General features: G+C 44.0%; 1 long non-coding RNA gene across 1 annotated transcript; it reads right to left on the reverse strand.

Annotated features, from left to right (window-relative positions):
- Positions 1–2825: 2825 nt before the first annotated feature.
- On the reverse strand, positions 2826–20863 carry LOC148135875 (uncharacterized). Its single transcript, XR_015754861.1, has 4 exons — positions 20593–20863; positions 13592–13689; positions 13380–13470; positions 2826–3698 (listed from the first exon to the last, which is right to left on the reverse strand). It is a non-coding gene; the product is annotated as an uncharacterized LOC148135875 (long non-coding RNA).
- Between the last annotated feature and the right edge of the window lie 3246 nt (positions 20864–24109).

Consider the following 24109-nt stretch of genomic DNA (forward strand, 5'->3'; position numbering starts at 1 on the left):
ACATTTTCTTAACTGAGATAACCTTCAGTTTCATAGTCCATCCACTCCTGGTAATCTCTCAAACAAGCTGAAATATTGTTTCAGAATTCAACTTGAAAAGAATACTTGGAATATTCTGGAGTCACCAAGGTCACATGTTGTTCGCCTAAACTCCAGCCGATCCACAGTCAGTCAGTTCAAGATTTCCACCTGAAATAAATGTTCCGCACAGGAATCAGTTCAGTAAATCTTCTCTGGACTGATTTGCATGTCAGTATGACCATTGTTCTCTCGATGTGGCCTCGCCACTACTCTGCAAAACTGTAGAAAATCTTCCCTAATTTTAAATGTATTCTGTTTCAGAAAATGTCTACATTTATTTAACTCCCTCAAAACTTTACGCAAACAAAGTTTTTATTTTGTAATCCAGGTGCCCGGTTCTTCTGCGTCTCAAGCCAAATCTGTCCATTGAAATAATACACTGCCTTTCGATTCAACCCGCCAACATCTTTGAGCGCACAGACAATACATCCTACGATGCTCCATACAACAATATTTTTCTGTTCACTTGACCCACCTTAATCTCTTTATAGACTCAAATCCTCTTCATATGATGCTTTTCTAACAGTTCCAAAAGTCTGCATTCTTCCATAGCACACACAGAATATTTGGTCAAAGAAATATATTGTGGCCACATTCCAAAGGAATTGACAATGTAATATTTTTAATTAATGTCTCAACTATGAACTTATGACAATGCTAAAGTGTTTTGCAGTCCCATCACTCAGTTCCCAAAACTCAAAGTAGGGACAGATGGTGTAGAATCTGTGTGGTTAGAATTGAGGAAAGGCAAAGATGAAAAACCATAGTTGGAGTTATGTACAGGTCCACAAACCGTAGTTAGGAGCTGGGTCGGACGTCACATCAGGAGGTAGAAAAGATGTGTCGGAAAGGCAAAGTTACAGTGATTGGGAGGAATTCAATATGCAGCTGGACTGGGAAATTCAGGTTGGCAGTGGTTTGCAAGGAAAGGAATTTGTGGAATATCTACGAGATGGCTTTTTGGAGCAGCTTATGGTGCAGGCAACGAGGGAACGGGCAATATTGAATTTAGTGTTGTGCAATGAGGCAGTCTTGATAAGGGAGCTTAAGGTAAAGAAACATTTATGAGGCAGTGATCATAATATCATTGAACCTACTCTTCGATTTGAGAGGGTGAAGGTAGAATCAGAGTTTACAATATTACCGCTGAATAAAAGCAACTACAAAAGCATGAGGGAGGATCTGGGTTAAATTGACTGGGAGAGTAGGATAGCAGGAAAGACAGTGGGACAGTAATGGCGGGAGGTTCTGGGGGTAATTCAGGAGACAGCGGAGACTCATCCCAAGCTAAAAGAAGCATGTATAGGGAGGATGAGGCAACAATGGCTGACAGGGAAAATCAGGGATAGCGTAAAAACAAAAGAGAAATCAAATAACATGGCAAATGGCAGTGGGAAACCAAAGGATTTGGAAGCTTACGAATACCAATAGAGGGCAACAAAATAAGAAATAGAAGGAAGAAGATTAAATATGAGGGTAAGCTAGCCAGTAATATAAAAGACTGTAAGAGATTCTTTAGATATGTAAAGGGCAAAAGAGAGGAAGAAATGGACGTGGGTCGCGGAATACGACGCTGGAGATATAGTAATGGGGAACAAATAATGGCTGAGAAACTGAACAATTATTCCACGTCACTTTTCACAGTGAAAAACACGAATAGTATCCCAAAAATTCAAGATAGCGAGGGGACAGAGCTTATTAGGAGAAGTTGCTCGAACAACTAAATGGGTAAATAAACTGGACCAACTGGACAATATTCCAGAGTTCCAAGGGAGTTAGCTGAAGAAATAATGGAGACATTTGTGGTGATCTTTCATGAATTTCTAGAATCAGGGAGAGGCTCAAAAGACTAGAAAGTTGCAAACGTGACAGCCTCTTTAGAAAGGGAATAAGGCAAAAGGCAGAAAGTGACAGACCGATTAACCTAACCTCAGTCATGTGTAAGATCCTAGAATCCATTGTGAAGGATGAGATTCTGAATACTTGCAAGTGAAATGTAAAATTGAGCAAAGTCAGTATGGTGTCATCAAGAGGACGTCATGCCTCAGAAATCTGTAAAAGTTATTTGAGGATGCGACAAGCAAGTGAAACAAAGGAAAGCCAGTGAATATTATCCACCTGGACTTCAAGAAGGACTTTGGCAAGGTGCCGCACAGGAGGCTGCTGAGTAAAGTAAGGCCCCATTTTGTTCCAGGTAAGTTACTAGTGTGAGCAGAAGCTTGGCTGCCTGGCAGCAAGTAGAGAGTGGGGATAAAAACGTCCTTCTTGGGATAGCAGCCGATGACAACTTGTGTTCCACATGACTCAGTGTTGGGTCCACAACTTTTTACTTTGTGCATTAACGATCTACATTAAGGAACTGACGGTATTCTGGCTAGGTTTTCAGATGATACAAAGGTAGGTAGAGGGACAGGCAGCATTGAGATGGCAAGGAGGCTGCAGAAGGATTTAGACAGGATAGGAGAGTGGGCAAAGAAGTGGCAGATGGAGTTCATCTTGGAAAACCTGAACTGATGCACTTTGTGAGGAGGGAGAGAGGCATTGACTATTTTATGAATGGAGAGAAAATTGAGAAGTCTGAAGTTCAAAGAGAGTTGTGCGTTCTCGTACAGGATTGCTTCAAGGTAAACTTGCAGGTTAAGTCAACTGTTAGGAAGGTGTTGCCACCTGCCGCACAGTTTGCTTAAATTCTTCCATTCAGCAAAGGAACTGAGTCAACTCTTACATACAATAATATTTGTTTATTGAGCACACTCAATGTTTGTACAATAAAGTAATGAAAAATACTGCAAACTGTCTTATGTTTTAACTTAACTTTGGCTGATTATGTACCACCACACTAGAACTTGGCCTGGCTCCACGTGGTGACGCCTTCTTATTCTGCTGATGGTCTTGGAGTTGCCTTCTTTCTCAGTGGTTATTCTCCAGTTGCTGCACTCTGTGGGATTTTGAGGTGATTCTTATCCTTCTAAGTCTTCAAGCCCTTGGAATGGTGTGGAAGATCTTCCAATGGAATGATCAAGTTCATTTACCCAGATCAATCAGACTCAACCAGGGGTTGGCATATTGATGGCCCAAGGGCGACATGCCATTGGACCATTCAAGTCCAATTTTAGGTGGGTATTGCAGGGTCTGTAGCTGTCAGTTTTCTTTTTTGCAAACCGTCTGTGGGGAGCTGCAGCCTGTCTGGGTTCTGCAGCATATGGATTAGCAGAGAGTTTATTAAGGCAGGGATCCTTTTCCCAGCATGCTTTAATCATTGTTTATTTTTAGAACTCCGGGATAAGTTTATTAATGTCCATCATGTGTTCATTGTTTCTGGTGGCCTATCCGGTCAGAAAGACAAATACGGCGATGGCATTTATTTTGAGATGACTTGAATAATAAAGCAGGGAAGGATTTATGAGGTTTTACAAGGCTTCGATGAGACCATATTTGGAGTATTTTGCAATATCATCATTTAAGATATATCTAGACAGATACATGAAAGGGATACACACCCTCAGAAAATATGCGACAGATTTAAACAGAGGATCTGGATCGGTGCAGGCTTTGAGGGCTAAAGGGCCTTATCCTGTGCTGGAATTTTCTTTGTTCTTCGTTCTTTACTTTTCATTCTAAAAATTGCAAGTTTTCAACTTATTGTATGTTACAATTTAATAGCATAAATCATTTATTTATTTGACAGTGCACGTTAAATTATTGTCATTTCTAAATTAGAGTTAGAGAGTCATAGAGATGTACAGCATGGAAACAGACCCTTTGGTCCAACTCGGCCATGCCGACCCGATATTACAACCTAATCTAGTCTCACCTGCCAGCACCCCGGCCATATCCCTCCAACCCCTTCCTATTTATATACCCGTCCAGATGCCTTTGAAATGTTGCAATTGTACCAGCCTCCATCATTTGCTCTGGCAGCTCATTCCATACACGTACCACCCTCTGCGTGAAAACGTTGCCCCTTCGGTCTCTTTTGTATCTTTCCCCTTTCACACTCAACCTCTGCTCTCTAGTTCTGGACTCCCCCACCCCAGGGAGAACACCTTGTCTATTTACCCTGGCCATGCCTCTCATGATTTTATAAACCTCGATAAGGTCACCCCTCAGTCTCCGACACTCCAGGGGAAACTGCCCTAGCCTATTCAGTCTCTCCCTGTAGCTCAAAGGCTCCAACCCTGGCAACATCCTTGTCAATCTTTTCTGATCATTTTCAAGTTTCACAACTTCTTTCCGATAGGAAGGAGACCAGAATTGCATGCAATATTCCAAAAGAGTCCTCACCAACTTCCTGTACCGCCACAACTTGACCTTCCAACTCCTGTACTCAATACTCTGACCAATAAGGGAAAGCATACGAATGTCTTCTTCACTATATTATCTATCTATGACTCTACTTTCAATGAACCTGTACTCCAAGGTCTCTTTGGTCAGCAACACTCCCTAGGACATCACCATTAGGAGTATAACTCCTGCTTAGACTTGCTTTCCCAAAATTCAACACCTCAAATTTATGAAAATTAAACTCCATCTGCCACTCCTAAGCCCATTGGCCCATCTGATCCTGTTGCAATCCGAGGTAATCTTCTTTGCTGTTCTCTACACCTCCAATTTTGGTGTTATCTGCAAACTTACCAACTATACCTCTTATGCTCACTTTCAAATCATTTATACAAATGACGAAAAGTATTGGACCCAGCACCAGTCCTTGTGGCACTCCATTGGTCACAGGCCTCCAGTCTGTAAAACAACACTACGCTACCATCCTCTGCCTTCTACCTTTGAGCTAGTTCTGGATCCAAATGGCGAGTTCTACCTCTATTCCATGACATCAAACCTGACTAACCAGTCTCCCATGGGGAACCTTGTCGAACGACATACTGAAGTTCAAATAAATCACGTCCACCACTCTGCCCTCATCAATGATCATTGTTACTTCTGCAAAAGAAGGTTTTGAGACATAATTTTCCACTCACAATGCCACGCTGACTATCCCTACTCAGTCCTTGCCTTTTCAAATACATGTACGTCCTGACCCTCAGGATTCCATCCATCAACTTTTCCACCACCGCTGTCAGGCTCACTGGTCTATAGTTCCCTGGCTTGTCCTTACCAACTTTCTTAAACATTGGCACCACATTTGCCAACTTCCAGTCGTCTGGCACCTCACCTATGACAATCGATTACACAAATATCTCAGTAACAGGCCCAGCAATCCATTCCCTGGCTTCCCACAGAGTTCTCTGTACACCTGATTAGGTTCCGGGGGTTTATCCACTTTTATATGTTTCAAGACATCCAGCACATCCTCCTCTGCAATATGGACATTTTTGAAGATGTCACCATTTATTTCCCTCCATTCTATATCTTCCAAGTCATGCTCGGTGGCACAGTGGTTAGCACTGCTGCCTCACAGCGCCAGAGACCCGGGTTCAATTCCCGCCTCAGGCGACTGACTGTGTGGAGTTTGCACTTTCTCCCCGTGTCTGCGTGGGTTTCCTCTGGGTGCTCCGGTTTCCTCCCACAGTCCAAAGATGTGCAGGGTCAGGTGAATTGGCCATGCTAAATTGTCCGTAGTGTTAGGTAAGGGGTAAATGTAGGGGTATGGGTGGGTTTTGCTTCGGCGGGTCGGTGTGGACTTGTTGGGCCGAAGGGCCTGTTTCCACACTGTAATCTAATCTAATCTAATCTAATTTCCAACAGTAAACATTGATGCAAAATACTCATTTAATATCGCCCCCAACTCCTGCGTTCCACACAAAGGCCTCCAAGCTGATCTTTGAGGGGCGCTATTTCCTATTTACCCTTTTGTCCTTAATGTCTTTGTAAAATCCTTTTGGATTTTCCTTAATTCTATTTGCCAATGTTATCTCATGTCCTCTTTTTGCCCTCCTGATTTCCCTCTTAAGTATACTCATATTATACTCAACGTATTCAAGAAGAACGGATACTCAAAAAATACAGTGCGCAGTTTCCTCAAGAACAAACCACGACAAGCAGACCAACACAGCCAGAAACCCTAACCACCTTACCATACATCAAAGAAGTTTCAGTAATGACAGGCAGACTACTAAGACCCCTCGGAATCCTAGTAGCACACAAACCCACCAACACTCTCAAACAAAAACTAACAAACTTAAAAGACCCAGTACAACCCATGGACAAAACCAACGTCATCTACAAAATTCCATGCAAGGTCTGCCACAAACACTACATAGGACAAACAGGAAGAAAGTTAGCCACCAGGATACACGAACACCAGCTAGCCTCAAAAAGACACGACCCTCTCTCCCTCGTAGCCCTACACATGAATGAAAAGAAAAACACCATTTCAACTGGGACAACACATCTATCCACGGACTGCTTAAGCAATGATATGCCAGAGAATTCCTAGAGGCCTGGCACTCCAACCACAACGCCATAAACAAACACATAGATCTAGATGCCATCTATCAACCCCTCTGAAAACAAACAGGAAATGACATCACCACAAACCCCAGGAACCCCATCCAGGAGAAAGATGTAAATAGAAAGCAGGAGACAACAACTTCACTTCATTTGGAGGTCGCCACCTGGTAATGAAACTAGCTAGCCAGTTAATGAAACATCTGGATATCAAACCTACACGTCAGTGAGCAAAACTACACCCTAAACCTCAACCTGAGCTACAAACCTTCACAAACCTTGCATCTACTCATATTGCCTTTTGTACTCTTCTAAGGGCTCTACTTTGTCTGTATCTGATATATGCTCTCTTCTTTTTCTTAACCAGACCCTCAATTTCTTTAGTCATCCAGCATTCCCTATACGTACCAGCATTTCCTTTTACCGTAACAGGAATATACTGTCTCTAGACTCACGTTGCCTAATTTCTGAATGCTTCCCACTTTCCATCTGCCCTTTTATCTGCGAACGTCTGCCTCCAGTCAGCTTTTGAAGGTTCTTGCCTAATATCATCGAAATTAGCTTTACACCAATTTAGAACTTAAACTTTTAGATCTGGTCTATCATTTTCCATCACTATTTTAAAACTAAAAGAATTGTTGGCAAATAGCTGAAGCTCACACACTTCAGTGAGAATTAAATCGATTGATTATATATAAATGTGTCAGAATGATAATTCTATCGATTGTTCAATCGTTTGCTCACTCTGAATATGCAATCAGTCAGAGGTTAACCACTTTGTAAATGATATAGCGACAATGTACGGATTTGACAACTGGCATTCAATGTGTAATTGTGATCACCAGAATGATCAGACAACATTTTCTTTTTGGTATAAAACAAAACGCGCACTCTTTACTTTTGTATCATAAAATGTTGTTAGGTGTTTGCATTTTAGTTCCTTCAATATAGAATCAACTTAATTGTTTTCAGGGATGATGCAATTATTGTTCAGTTGAATAATTGTAGTTCATATCTCATCATTGTCCAATTCACAAACATGGCTAACTCCTGATTATTGTTCAGGTCAGTAAACCCACCACGTTGCAATCATGACCGACATTAAAAATGGATTCCAAAAGGCCTGAATTCAGGCACCGTGCTACTGGACCGCACAGCTGCCTGTGACATGAGTGAGATACTGGCCTGCTCCAGAATCTGACCAGAAAGATTCCAACCTGGGTCAGGACAATCAGGAGGTCGGCGTGGAGGCGGAGACGGAGACGCATGGAACGTCGATTTTCCTGCTCCTTGGATGCTGCCTGACCTGCTATGCTTTTCCAGCAACACATTTTTCAGCTCTGATCTCCAGCAGCTGCAGTCCTCACTTTCACCTCAGGACAATCATTCAAACATTCCTTCAAAAGAAATCATTTGGATTCCACCTTGGCAGGAGGAAACTATCCAACAGGCTATCAGTCATCATTCCTGATGAAGGGCTTTTGCCCGAAACGTCGACTTTCCTGCACCTCGGATGCTGCCTGACCTGCTGTGCTCTTCCAGCACCGCTCTAATCTAGACTCTGGTTTCCAGCATCTGCAGTCCTTGTTTTTACCTATCAATGTTCTCAGTGTAGTTAGAAATACTGTCTAAATTAGATACCAATGTTTGATCAGGAACCAGGTCTTGCAAATTCATCTTCAGTCAGAGCATGACCCAGAGAGCATTTTCTGGACATGGAGTGTCAGAATCACATGGTATTGCTTACGGTGCTGACATCTGGCATGGTTCCCATACTTCCTACATCTGCTCCCTGGTCCAGACGCTGTGTGAAAATGTTCACAATTGACAGCTTTCTGCAGCATCTTGTGACTCACAGTGAATCCTCTGAAATTATCTCCAATAAATGTACCTTCACATTCACCAGTATGAAAATAAAATTGTACATGTCTGTGGATGGTCAGATATTAATACACTGGTCACCCAACAGAATGTATCTGAAGAAACCAGGAGCTAACGACAAACCAAAAATCAGTTTAATTACTAAACTTGGTGTATTTTGTCTGGTCTAGGTAACCACACATATTGTGCTGGCACTCAGCTGACTGTAACTATGCACACCATAACTGGAAGTCTTGGCCTCACGCCCCTTCCAGCTTCCTGACCTCACACACCTCACTCCCTCACACATTCACCAACTGTTGAGAATCCACCAGCTGAGAGAATCTTGGAACATGGAACAGTACAGCACAATAAGGGCCCTTCAGCCCTCAATGCTTTGCCGACCTTTTATCCTACTCTAAGATCAGACTAACCTACATAACCTTCAATGCACTAGCTGCCATGTGCCTATTCAAGAATCTTCTTAATTATCCCTAATGTATCTGACTCTCTTTCTATCACTGGCGGTGCATTCTAACCCCACCATACTCTGTGTAAAGCAGCTATCTCTGACAGCCCCCTGAAACCTACCTCCAAAGCCCCCCACAACCTTAAAATTACGCTCCTTGTGGATAGCCATTTCTGCCATGGGAAAAGACTCTGGCTATCCAATCTTTGTCTCTCAACATTTGTACACCTCTATCAAGTCAGCTGTCATTCTTCTTCACTCCAGGGAGAAAATCCCTAGCTCCCTCAAATCTTCTTCCTAAGATTTTCAAAGTTTGTGCGAAGAGATGCCCTCCAGACCAGGCAGCATCCTGGTAAATCTCCTCTGCACACTCTCTGAGGCTTTCACATATTTCCTATAATGAGGCAACCAGAACTGAACACAATATTCCAAGTGTGTTTGAACCAAAGCTTTTTAGAGCTAAGCATCAACCTCTCCGCTCTAACACTCAATCCCCCTGCTCATGAAAGCCAACACATCATACACCTTCTTAACAACTCTATCAACTTGGGTGAGAATTTTGTGGGATCTATGGACATCGACCCCAAGATCCCTCTGTTTCTTCCCATTGCTAAGAATTCTGCCTTTAACCTGTAATCTGTATTCAAATGCAACCTTCTAAAACAAATCACTTCACACTTTTTTAAGATGGACCATTATCTGCCACTTATTAGTCCAGCGCTGCATCCTGTCAATGTTCTGTTGCAACCTACAACAGCCTTCCATACTATACACAACTCCATCAACCTACATGTCTTCGGTAAACTTACTAACACACCGTTCCACTTCCTCATTAAAGTCATTTATAAAAATCACAAACAGCACAGTCCCAGAGCCGATCCCTGTGGAACACCACAGGTCACTGAGCTCCAGGCTGAATACTTTCCATCTGCTACCATTCTCTGTCTTCTATGGGCCAGCCATGCCCGTATCTGGAGAGCCAAATTTCCCTGCTTCCCATTCTTCCTTACCTTCTGAATGAGCCTACAATGGGGAACCTTATCCATCGCCTTGCTAAAATTCGTGTTCACCACATCTACAGGTCTACCTTCATCAACATGTTTTTTTCACATCTTCAAATAACTCAATAAGGTTTGTGAGGCATGACCAGCTTCTCAAAAGCCATGCTGACTATCTCTAATCAAATTATCGTTTTCTAAGTAATTGTAAATCCTGTCTCTCAGAAGCGTCTCCAATACTTTGCCCACCGCTGATGTAAAACTGACTGTTCGGTCATTCCCAGGATTATCCCTATTCCCTTCCCTGAACAAGGGAATAACATTTGGCACACTCCAAACAGCTGGCACCACTCTAGTGGACAGTGAAGACACAACGATCATCACCAAAGGCACACCAATCTCTTCCATCACTTCCTGGAGTAACCTCATGTATACCCCATCTGGCCTACGGGATTTATCTATCCTTATGTTTGTACTTCAATCAGTCTGTACTTCCCCTCAACTTGTCTACACCGTGTCCAATCAACTGATTGACTGCTTTCCATTTCAGTGCAGTAGACAGTGCTGCCTTCCTGAGCAAGTATGGTTCCCAATGTCGTATGAATCACAGAATTAAAAGAAAAGAAGGCACCAATGCCTTCCTGATAAAGAGCATACGACCAAAACATCGATTCTCCTGCTCCTCGGATTCTGCCTGACCTGTTGTGCTTTTCCAGTACTACACTTTTCGACTCTGATCTCTATCAACTGCAGTCTTCACTTTCTCCATTACTGAGGGCTGTCCCCTCTACACACTGAGCAGGAAATTAACCATCAGGACTCATTGTATGAGTCAGTTTCAGTTCTGGAAAGTTGCACTTGATAAACACATTTTTAAAAAATAAATTGCAATTCAACAAATAGCCATTCAGTCCCAGAGTTACAATTTTGGTTCATGGTTTGGGTAGCCTGATTACAAATAGTGAATGATTGAGGAACTCCGAGGTACAGAGTACTCCAGGTGTTATATTCCACCTTACGATTATGCAGGGTGTATTATCGGACAGACTGGTGTGACAATGGCATGAGCTGACATGTGGAGGTGTAACATTTTTGCCATCACAGAGACATGTTTGTGGGAGGTCAGGGCTAACAACTCAATATTCTGTTGTACTGGAACAATAGGCAGGACAGGAGAGGGTGTCGAAGAGGAGGTGGTATTGCGTTATTAATTAAGGAACAGTTACTGCAGTAAGGAGGGACGATATCTTGGACGTGTCTTCAAATGAGGCTTTATAGGGTCGAGGTTAGTGCCCAAATGATGACAATCACACTGCTGGAGATATTTTATAGAGCCCCAGGAAGATGAAAATACAGGGGCAGATATATAACCAATTCACTGAGGTGCATAAAAAACAAATCACTGAGATGTGAAGGAAATCAGAGATAGGAATGTAATGGTGGAGATATTACAGAGATGCGAAAACAAGGCTGGAGATATTACAGAGATAGGAAAGCAAGGCTGGAGACGTTACAGGGATAGGAATGCAAGGCTAGAGATGTTACAGAGAGAGGAAAGCAAGGCTGGAGGTGTTACACAGAGAGCGGAAAGCAAGGCTGGAGATGTTACAGAGATAGGAAAGCAAGGCTGGAGACGTTACAGAGATAGGAAAGCAAGGCTGGAGATGTTACAGAGATAGCGTGGCCTGTGCATGCTAGAATAGGTTAGCGGGATATTTTTAAATTCATTTACAGAATATGGGGAAAGATGAAGCAGCTGAAGATTAGAGAGACAGGGAGGAGTGTAGGGGTTGGCGGAATTTACAGCGATAGATGGGACTGGAGTATTAGATAAAGATTGTAGTGATACGGAGGGTTACTGAGATACAAATGGATATTGCGGCTGGAGCAGATGACAGGGAAAGAAACAGAAATTACATAGATAGTCTAAAAACGGAATTATGCAATGTCTTAATGGAGAAAATATTGTAGAAATCTGTGGAATAGACAAGGCACTTGGAGGAACTGAAGGAGTGAGACCTTGGACTGTCCAATCACAATAGTCATAGAGTGGGTGTCATACAGCACAGAAGAGGCCCTTCGATTGATAGTGACAAAAAAAGGCCTGTAGACCCTGGAACTCCCTCCTTCCTAACATCTGGGGGCTAGGGCTAGATGTGGGAGAGGCACCAACAGACTCCTCAAGCAACAATGTGTCATAACGAAACCTCATTGTGTCAGATCAAACACTGACACGGAAACCTCCTGCTGACTCCCTTCCCTCAGCTGATGAATCAGTGTCCCTCTGATGGAAGCCGAGAGTGACAAAGCTGGAGAAGGTATCCTGGGTGGCCATTTCAAAACAACCTCCCAGAGGGGCTCAGCAGCAGCATTGCTCATCAAGACGGTCGGGTCCAAAAGGACATAGCTGCAAGACTGGGACTGCACGGAGTGGGAAGGGAATGACTGAGAGGGAGAAACATTCTTGACCTTATCTTCACCAACCTACCGGCTGCAGGCACATTGATCGATGACCGTATTGGGAAAGGTGACTACCACACACAGTATTTCTATAGACAAAGTCCCGATTTTACATTGTGAATTGTGAGAATTGTGTGAATTGCGTGAGCACGTGAGTGTGGTGTGTGAATTGTGTGTGTGTGTGTGTGTGTGTGTGTGTGTGTGAATTGTGTGAGTGTGTGAGTGTGTAAGTGTGTGATGTCTGAGTGAGAGAGTGAGAGAGTGTGTATACGCATGAGCACACGTGAGAGATACTATCACCATGCTCAATGGAACAAATTTCAAAGAGACCTAAAACTCAACACTGGCCTGTGTGAGGTGATTCGGGTCATTACCAACAGCAGCAGAATTGAACTCCAGCACAATTTTCACTGTCACTGCCTGCCATGTGCTGCACAATACCCTGACCATCAGGCCAAGGGATAACGTCTTGTTCAATGAGGAGCACAGGATGGCCAGTCAAGAGCAGCACCAGGTATACCTCACAATGATGTGACATTACCAAACAGGACCACTTACTCACCAAATAGCATAAACAGCCAATGACAGACAGATCTAACTAACAAATCAGACCTAATTTCTGCAATTCTGTCACATGCAATCAGCGTAAATTGTGTGGTCAATTAAACAACTCACTGGAAGAGTAGGATCCACAAATATCACCTTCCTCAACTATGGAAGGGCCCAGCACAACAATAGAAAAGCTAAGGAAGAAACATTCACAACAATGTTCAGACCGAAGTGTCGATGGGATGATCTATTTTAGACTTCTCCAGATGGGAGTCATCAGCTAATTTGATTCACTGTGTGTGGTAAATCCAAACGGCTGGAGGGATGGGATAATGCAAAGGATATGGGCTCTGATAACATTCCATTCAAATTATTCCTGCAGGGATATTGCACTGGAACCTACCTGACAATGTGGGAAACTAGCCGGGTGTGTCCTGTACACACAGACAAAACATCAGACAATCAATGACTGCCCCATTGCTCTAATCCCGATCATTAATAAAGTGATGGAAGATGTCACTCACAGTTGGATCAAGCAGCACTTCCTCAGCACTAACCTGCTCACTGAAGCTCAGTTTGGGCTCTCATCCCTTGGGCTCACTGAAGCCTTGGTTAACGATGTCCAACAAGAAAACACATAGCTGAATTCTAGAGGTAAGGTGACAGTTTCAGTTAACATGATCATAACTGCATTTGACCAAGTGTCGTATCCAGGCTTAACGGCAAACCTGGAGCAAATAGGAATCGTCTGCACGGGCTGAAGTTATACCTGGTACAAAGGAAGATGGCCGGGGTTGGTGGAGAACAACAATCTCCGCTCAAGGACAGCTCTGCAGAAGTTCTCCAGGAAAGGGTTTCTGGGTAAGCCTGTAGATCAGAAATGGAAGAGTAAGCCACCATACTCCTACAACATGATAGGGATGCTCTCTTGTTCGACAGAGACGACTGGTGGCAATTTAACTGGACAGTCATCATGCCTCAAGTAAGGGAGAGGTTGAGTAGGACAGTCCGTTAGTCACCCCAGTCAGTGCAGGAATTGAACCCACACTGTTGGCATTAATAACTAACCGTCCAACTGATTGAGCTAACCAAGTCCTCGCTCAGCTCCTTGGGATAAATATTGTAATATTAATCCGTTCAGATATGTTGCTAAACACCTCTGGAGCAGGTTGAACTAGAAGCCAGCTTCTTAACTCAGAGAGAGGGACAGCATCAGTGAGCTGTAAGAGTGCTCTCTGCCCTAGGACCAATCCTTAATGGCCCTCCCTGTACATTAAAGTCACAAGTGGAGATGTTTGCCAATGATTGGACAATGTTCAACACCATTCGTGATTCACTCAGATACTGAAGTAGTCCTTGTCCAAATGCAACAAGGACCTGGAAATATGCAGGCGTGTGCTTAACAGTGACAAGTACCATTTCCATTACACACGTGCCAGACAACGATTACGTCTAACAAAAGAAAAGTGTACCATATCCTTTAATGTTCAATGCCACCAACATCACTGAACACCCACCGAGCAATATCCCGGGCATTACCGTTAACCAGAAATGGACTGACCATATAATTACATTACCCATTCCTGTGAAGGGCTTATGCTGAAATGTCGACTCTCCTGTACCTCAGGTGCTGCCTAACCTGTTGTGCTTTTCCAGCGCCACACTTTGACAATACATTAATTCATTGGCTACAAGAGTATGTCAGGGGGTGGAATCCTGCAGAAATAATATACCTCAAAAGTTCCGAAAGCCTGTCTTCCATCTATAAGACACATGTTGAATGTGTGTGTGATTAAATACTTCCATTTGCCTGTGTGAGTGCAGCTTCACCCCTCACCCACTGACACTCAGTAGCAGCAATATCTGCCATCTGCACGGTGCTCTGCAGAAATTTACCAAGGCTCCTTACAACATACCTCTGAAACCACGACCATCAAGAGAGACAAGGGAAACGGATACATGGGACCCCCACCATGTTCACGTTCCGATCCAAGCCGCCCACCATCCTGATTGGGAAGTATATTGCTGTTCATTCAGTGTCACTGTTTCAATGACCCTCCCTAACGCGCATGGACTGCAACGGGTCAATGTGACAGCTCAACACCACCTTCTCAAAAGCAACACGAGACAGGCAATAAATACCGTCACAATCATATTCCATGTAGAAATTAAAATGAAAAATATTGTCCAGACCTGCCTGTTTTAAAAAATTCTCAAGGTCAAGGACCAGGCTCGCAGGAAAGTAGTCTGACACAGAACAAACAGCCAAGAGGCGAGTCTGCTAGAATATAAGTGTTTTATTCCCCGCAGCGTCGCCACAACCAGGTCTCGTACTTACAACGGGTCTGGTTTATACTCACTCTACGTGTTACCGGAACTGGGAGCCGTCAGTTCTCGTAGAGCGGTTGCCAACAACCCACGCTCGGCGGTTAAACGCAACCCCGGAGCAGACTCTACCGAACTGGAGACTTTTCCAGCTGATATACTCTTTTCCAGATATAAACATTCATGTGAACAGCAGAGCAAGGCTGAAAAACACATTCCATTCTGGTCACATACAGATAAGAAGATTCACACGGGAAGGTGTGTAATAAGATTCACACGGGAATAAGCGACACCTTCCATTTTCGGTTAGATTCACACATGTATTGGGACACAATTTTAACCCTTTCACCACATTCCACTGCTTGGCCCATCACACATGTATTGGGACATAATTTTACACCACACTGCCCAATGCTGGACCCTGAGTTTTGGGCTTTGAAGCTCAGGCTGGTTGGGTCCAGGCAGTACCTTGCTTGTTGTGAACAGCTGAAGGGATATGTTGTTTGAAATAATCTGTCAGTCTTTCAGACGCATGGCCTACATACCAAGCATCACACCACTCATTACTGAGCTCTGAGACAGACAGAAGCAATTGAAAATATCCTCATATCTGACTGTAACATGTTTAAACACACAGTGATATTGTTGCTACGAAAATTATTATGGGTGCAGGATGAAAGTGAGGACAGCAGATGCTGGAGATCAGAGCCAAAAAGTGTGGTTCTGGAAAAGCACAGCCATTCAGGCAGCATCTGAGGAGCAGGAAAGTCGACTATTAGTTCACAATATTAATACAAGAGAAAATAATTGCATTCTTTCAAAGTCCTTGCACTTAATAATCATTTGGTCTTGGGTGTGGTAATGAGCCTCAACATTTCAATGCTCCTTACTATGAGTTGGGCACTGTTTTCATCATATTGTTGATATAAAAGTGAACAGAATAAATGGGTCGATTTTGTGCTTATTGGACAATCTAAAAGTTGGTATTATGAAAGGTTATCGTACATTCAGTAAAGAGTCTTTGCTGTTAATGGTTAGAACAATGCTGAAAACATTTCCATAGAAACTTCCAGGTTAAGTCACACACAACGTCGGTGGGCTGAGATAATACTGGCCATCAATGGAGCTGCACAATTCTGTTTGGATATTGGATATTATAACACTGGATATGGTTTATGAGGGATCCAATTGTAAGATGCAATGTGCTGCAGGAGACCAACACCTGTAAAACACCTTCATTCAGGATCAGGTCCAAGGTACAGAACTACAGAGTTTAGATGCCATACCAGAAGAGATATACCTGCAAGACATGGCTGTTTACAGGTCATTGTTACAAATGTTGAACTGGGTCTAGACCAGCGCCATTTCCTAGTCCATTGACCAGTTTTCCCCATTCACATCTTTCCGATGTTCAGGTATGTCTCTAACCAGTCCATTGTGAGGGATTCTGTCAGTAAATGTCCAGCTCCAGTTTGGAAGCTCTCTGGACAGATTTTGGAGATGGCCAGCGTTTTGGAGGTCATGGTGAGGCCCAATAACACTGTGTCTGAATTCAGGCTTTTTCTCAGTCTTTTTCAACAGCTTTGCTGCCTGCAAGATGGTGTGTTCACTGATTTGAACATCAATCAGCTGTTTACTAAAGGTACTGAATTGTGTAATAGTTAGATGTGCACTGTGGTAATTCAATTATTGTTCACTTCAATTGTTTTCAACTGAAAAATAATGATGTTTGGTTTATTTTAAAATATGTAAGAAACAACGTGATATTAACCCTTCATTGTACAAAAAGGAAAAGTGACCTGTTGTATTTTTCCCACAACCTCATCAAGCAACAGTCAGATATTGTCTGTAAAGCAGGATTCTGTGAACAGGATATGTACCAGGCAACATCACCACCCTCTCTGGTGGGGTCTGTCCCACTGACAAGACACAGCCAGGCTGAGGGGGCAGCTCCTTGGTATATAGTCAATACAGTGCTCAGCATTGATGCTGGATCCTGTGACTGCGAGACTGCTCTGTCGCAAGTTATGGGGAATCAATAAAAGGTAAACATATAATTGACCACATCTTCACCGATCTGCCTGCTGCAGATACACCACTCCATTTCATACATCGGTAAGAATGGTCACTGCACAGTCCTTATGGGGAGCAAGGGCTACCTTCACATTGTCCAGACTCCCCTCACCATGATATGTAGCCCCCGGGCAGTGAATTGTACAGACTTAAAACCGATTGAGAAACAAATAATGATGCATCCTTGAGGTGCAGTAGGCCATCGGCAGGAGGAGAATCATACTCTGCACAGCTCATACAGTCTGCAACCTCACAGCCAGACATACCTCCCACTGTACAGTAACCATCACAGCCCGACATACCTCCCACTGTACAGTAACCATCACGGCCAGACATACATCTCACTGTACAATAAACTTCATGGCTCGACATAACTCCCACTGTACAGTCACCATCACGGCCCGGCAAACCTCCCACTGTACAGTCACCATCAAGAACTCAGTGCTTTGTACTGCTGCCTCACCTAAGTCCTGGATTCAATTCTGGCCTTGGGTGACTGTCTGTGTGGAGTTTTCACATTTACCCCGTGTCTGCGTGGGTTTCCTCCGGGTGCTCCGGTTTCCTCCCACAGTCCAAAGATGTGCAGGCCAGGTGAATTGGCCATTCTAAACTGCCCATAGTGTTTGGTGCATTAGTCAGGGTTCAATATCGTGCAGGAGAATGGGTCTGGATGGGTTACTCTTCTGAGGGTTGGTGTGGACTGGTTGGGCTGAAGGGCCTGTTTCCACACTGTAGGGAATCTAATCTAATCTCCAAGGTTCAAGTCAAGAATGTGATGGAATAAACACTTGTCTGAATGAGTGCAGCTCCAACAGTACTCTAATATGGACTTACTTGGAACGGAGGATGCTGAGAGGGGATTTGATTGGGGTGCACATATTGTCATGGGTAGTTACTGTACATGGGTAGAAAGGGAGACAACATCTTGTTGCTGTTAGAGAGCTCAATTACCAGCGGTGAATCTTTAATGTAATTGGATGAAATATTAGAGAAGTGGTGAGGAAGGTTGTTATTTCACCCAGAGTATGGTAGGGGCCTGGGAGTCACACATGGAAGCGGAGTAGATGCAGAAATCCTCAAACCATTTTAAAAAGGTGCCGGGATCTGCACCTGAAGTCCTACACTGTCTGGGGAGACAGAACTAGGGCTTTAACAAACGTTACATCTTGACCAATGCAGACAGTGGACAGAGTCATCTCCTCTATACTGTGCTATTTGCTGAAGTTTTCAAAGGTTCTCAATATCTGATAGGATCAATACGCAGTGATGAGGGATGAGGACAGGGAGGAGCAGTGTGTGAATTGATTAACGTCACAATAATACTGATCCCATCCTTTATACACAATACTACTTCACTGTGTTGGCCTATTTATCATTCCTGTAGAAATGGGGAAAACCTTTGATTATCCAGTTCCCAGTCGTGGTCACACTGCAGCCACATCTCCACAATCCCAGCTCCATCTGACCTAGCTATTTACAGCTACAATTTCACTGGCCTTGTTTACAAGATCCCGGCTTCATTCTTGCCTTATTGACGGCTGCTCTCAGTCAACTAATATTTCTCACTCTCAATTATTGCAGATCATTCTCTACCATCATTCTGAACTTTACAAAAAAAAAAGATCGCTGCCTCCCAAAACGTTCCCCTACTGACACTGGATCCACTTGCCCCATCTCTTTCACAAGGACCAGGTCCAACAGTACATGCTCTCTTGGGCTGAACACATACTCCTGAAGTATGCTCTCCTCCATATAATCCAGGGATACTGGCCCCTCATGACCCTGCACCACCAATAACCCAGTCAATATTTGGATAAACTAAGTTTATCAGTAATAACTAATCTGTAGTATTATCATCCCTCTCAAATGCCCCTGCATATTTATTCTCTCCATCCTTTCCAATGGTTGCTGGCTGACAGACTGTACCTCACAGTGTCATTGTACACTTTTTGTTCTGTAGCTCCAGCCAAATTCATTCTGTCCTTGGATGGACCCTCTTTCTCTTGGACTCCTTAACTAACGCTAATTTCAACCAGTACTTCTACCTTCATCCTCTCTCTTCCCTTCTATCATTTTGGAATCCTTTATCCCCAGCAATATTTAACACCCCATCCTGCTATTCCTTGAGCCAGCTCTGGGTGATCAGTACATCAGATTTCCACACAGCAATCTGCATCTGGAACTCCCCACACTCCAAGTATTCATGTCCATGCAGAATACCTCAAATTAAGGCTTTCTTTCTCACTCCATCTTCCACTGATAAACTTGTTGTTGTAAACAAGTTATTTTCAATCCCTCCCACACACCCCGTAAGGAATTCAGTCCCAGCTCTGACACATGTTTGCCCATCCAGCTTGTACAGTTGCTGCTTTCCCCAGAATCAGTCCCAATGAGCCAGGAATCTGAAGCCCTTCCAGCTGCACCATCGTTCCAGTCACACTCTCATCTACCTAAAACTCAGAGTCCTGTTCTCACTTGTACACGGCCCTGGGAGTATTCCAGGAATTGATACATTTGAGTTCCCATTTGCTAACCATCCACCTAGCTCCCTAAATTCTGATTCCCAGACCACTTCACTCTTCCTGCCATGCCATCCCTACTAACGTGGACATGACCTTTGACTGCTCACTGGCCACCAGACGATTGTCGTGCAGACACAGTAACATTCTTAAATCCACTATTCTGGAATTACAGACACGCTGACACCTTCTTCACTTTCCTGACTCCTCTGTAACTATTGTTCCTCCTTCCTTCTCCCTCCACTCCTATACAGTCAGGCTGCTTGTGAGGCCACAGACATGGGTCTGACTGCACCTTCATCAGCTTCCGAAATGGGAAACTGAATTGGGAGGGAGACGTCAGGCTATACCTGGATTCCCTGGCTGTTTCTCTTCGATTGCCTAGACCCCATCCCTTACTTATTCCAGGCTGTCATGTCTGCAGGGTGGTCTGTTCTGTGTGTGTACTATCCCCATAACTCTCAGCATGACAGAGTCTCTAGTCACTGTCTGAGCTCCACGACCCAGTGTTCATCGAGGACACGAGCAGGCGCACTGACTTCCCAATGTAACAGAACACATTTTCCATTTGACAAACATGCCTTGCCATGTCTTAAAATGCAACATGTCTCGAGTAACTTACTTAATTACTTAGAATTAAGTTAACATCAGGGACATCATAATATGGTAAAGTCCCTTATTCCACTGTGGCTTACTGAGCGTAATTTATTATACTGTCTCAGAATTTCACATCCCCCTCATATTTCTGAGACCAATCTTTACTTCAGAAGTTAAAAAATAAATTTGCTGACTTACAGCAATTAACTGACAGTCACTAATAACGGTGTATTTTATCAGCCAATGAACATACAACCTTTTCTGTGATGGCTCTTGCACTTCATTCAAACTCGGTGCAGGCAGGTCCCAGCAGCAGAAGGTTTTCTCCGTGACTCCCAAATACGTGTAATCCTCCAGCTCCCACTCCCTCACAGGGTCACAATCTCTGTGACTCCCAGCTACATGTAATCCTCCAGCTCCCACTCCATTCTGCTCCCTCACAGGGTCACCATCTCTGTGAATCCCAGGCATGACTAGGCCTCGATCCTCAGTGCTGATTTATATCGTCCCATGTTGGTGCATTCACCTCCTAGACGTGACTGAGCCTCAAGCTCTGGCTCCATGTTGCTCCCTCACATGGTCACTCCCTCTGTGACTCGCTGTTGATTTCGAGCCTCCTGCTCTGCTGTTTCTCCAACTCCAAGTCTCAGTTGGCCTCGACCCTCGCTGCTGATTAATATTCTACTGCTCTCTCTCAGGGTCTCTCCCCTTGTGACTCCCAGGTAATGGTAGGCCTCAAGCCTCAGCTGAGATTTATAATAGCCCGTTCCGCACTGCACTCTTACAGGATCGCTGTTGTGCCTGAAAGACAGTGGGAAAGAGGAGGATTAGACAGAGCAGAGGGTGTTACAGTGATTGAGGGAGCTGTATGGGATGGAACAGGTTATCTGGGGAGCTAGGGAGACGTGCGGCAACTAAAGAGGTTTACTGGAAGATAGAGTGAGAGTTGAAGACACAGAAGAAGGCAAAGGAAATAGAAAGATTGTGGCTTGTTCATGATGGAGCTTTGTAGAGTCTAAAGGGCTTTTTCTGAGCTGCTTACAGAGATGTGCAGACTTCAACAAATGCAAATTGAGAGCCAGCAAGTGTTGTATGGTACTGGAAACTGTTGGATGTTACAGAGTTAGAAGACTCGCAGTAACTGGGCGGAATATAAACTTTCAAGCACTGGTGGTGTTCAAGGTCCCTCAGGACATGAAGAGGTGCAGATAATGGAAGCATTCCAAATAGTGGGATGGTAGGGGCTGGAAGTCATGAGATGGATAAAGAGGACGAAAAGTGCCAATTTAGCACACACTACCATTGTAATTATAGAGATTTAGGAAGGGAATCTGTGCTGTCATTGATTACAGTTATATGGAGAGTTACAGAAGCTGAAGGGGTGACAAATTTAAAAAGGGAGAGATTTTAGGTGATCAGAATTTCCAACGGCTGGTGCAGTGGCTCAGGAAGGCAGATCACCACCTTCTCAGGAACAACACAAAGTCAACAAGAACTGCTGACTAATCCATCAAAGTTCATGTCCGTGAATGAATGAAGGAATAAAAGATCTACAAGTAGCACTGAGGTCACTCAGGCAGGCTCTTTCAACAGTACTTCCCAAACCCGGAACCACTATACCCTGGAAGGACAGGAGATCCAGCTACAAGGGAACACCAGCATTTCCAAGGTGCCCTTCAAGCCACACTCCATCCTCCCAGCAGTGTGTCTGTCCCTACACCTAAAGGACTGCAATGGGTCAGGAAGGCAGCTCACCATCACCTTCTCCAGGGAATTACAGATGGGAAGGTAATGGGAAGGGAAACTGCTGTTTCCAACCAGACAGAAAAATAAATCCAGCAGTGTGTGTGAAATGAAAATTCCTTTCAGAACAACATGCAGAACATGGATAAGGATTTGTCTGATTGGCACAAGACAGAGAGTGTGAAGAAAGGGGTCTTTTTCACGATGGGAACTGGTGATGAGGGGAGCTCCGCAGAGATCAGTGTTGGGACTACACTCTACACGCTATACATTAAGAATCTGGACAAAGGATGTGAAGGGGTACGAGAAATGGGTTTCCAAGGAAGATCTCAGGGATGAAATTCGTGTTATATGAGGAGCAGGTGAAGTCTCTGGGTCTGCACCTGATGAAGTTTCAGAGGCAGCGGCAGAATCTCATTCAAACTTACAGAATACTGAGGGGCCTGGATGGAGTGGACGTGGGCAAGATGTTTCCACGAGCAGGAGAGACTCGGGGCCAAGGGCATAGCTTCAGAGTGAAGGGAATACCCTTTAGAATAGAGATGTGAAGGAAATTATTTAGCCAGAGGGTGATGGATCTGTTGAACTCACTACCTCATGGGGCTGTGGGTACTAAGTGATTCAACATATCTCACTCAGAGATAGCCAGGATCTTGATGAGTAAGGAGATCAATGGTTACAGGGAGTAGGTGAGAGAATGGGGTTGAGAAACAATTCAGCCATAATCAATTAGTGGAATAGACCCGTTGGACCGAATGGCTTAATTCTACCCCTATAAATGGACTGCGCTTTTTCCATAGATTTTTAACTGTCCAGTTATCATTTCTAGCATATCGTTTACCATACATTCCAACACTTTTCTGATTATTGCTGTCACCTCTTGGTTTCAGATCAACTGCAGAAAGCTATACCACGGAATAACGTGGGAATCCTTGTGTATAAACCTCAGAAAGGTGGCATACAGGGCCAGCAGGACATAGAGAAGGTAAATGGAATGCTAGCATTGGTTCCAAAGGGAATGGAGAATAAAAATAGGGAAGGCTTATAATAACTATAGAGGACTCCTGTCAGCCCGCACTGAGAATACTGTGATCAGGTTTGGTCCCCTATCTGGAGGAAAGATGTCCTTGCATTGGAGGCAGCCCAGAGAAGGTTCACCAGGCTGGGCTTCAAAATGGAGGGATATTGATGAGAAGAGGTGGAGAAGGTTGAACTTGCAGTCGTTAAAATTTAGAAAATGAGGCAAATGTATTGATACACCAACGATTCTTGTGTTCTTACAGATTAGGTACTGAGACATTTTCTCCTGAGCAAGGATCTGTAACTGGAGATAAAGGGGAATACAGACACCAGAGAAGCTAACAGAGAAAAGCTGGGTTGGAGAGACTGGAGGATGTTACAGAGTTCGGGTGGTTTGAGATCACTGTTGGTGGTTCGAGATCAGGTGGTTGGCGGGCTGAAAGACGTCAAGGAGTGTTACAGGGTTATCAGTTCTGAAGGAGTTACAGAGATCAGGAGGAATATAGGGATTAGAGATTACATAGATGGGGTGGTCATTGGAGCTACAGGAGATACAGAGAGCGGGGGGTTGTCAGGTCTGGAGATTACAGAGATATTGGTGGTAGTTGGAGCTACAGGAGTTTATAGAGACTGGGAGGATTGTTGGTGCTGGGAATTACACTGACATGGACAATAGTTGGAGCTGCAGGAGTGATATCGGGAGGGTTGAAGGAGTTGGTTCAGTTCACACAGCCAGGGAGAAGTGTAGGGATTGGAGGAGCCAGAGATGCTGAGGGTTCTCGGGCTGCAGTGGTTCAGAGAGCTAGAGAGGACGGTGAAGGCAGGTTTGCAGCATTCCCATCAGTTACACAGAGATGTGGAGTGTTGTTCTGGAGGAGGATACAGAAATCGACAGGGTTGCAGTTACTGGAAGATATTACAAAGACAGTGAGCTGTAGTATTTGAGGAGTTTACAGCGACTGGATGCATTGAGGAGTTGGAGGCTGCTACAGGTGTTAAACATGCTGCAA

This window comes from Chiloscyllium plagiosum, unplaced genomic scaffold (assembly GCF_037043375.1).
Source record: "Chiloscyllium plagiosum isolate Xiang-an unplaced genomic scaffold, Cpla_swu_hap1 HiC_scaffold_48, whole genome shotgun sequence".
Taxonomy (NCBI): Eukaryota; Metazoa; Chordata; class Chondrichthyes; order Orectolobiformes; family Hemiscylliidae; genus Chiloscyllium; species Chiloscyllium plagiosum.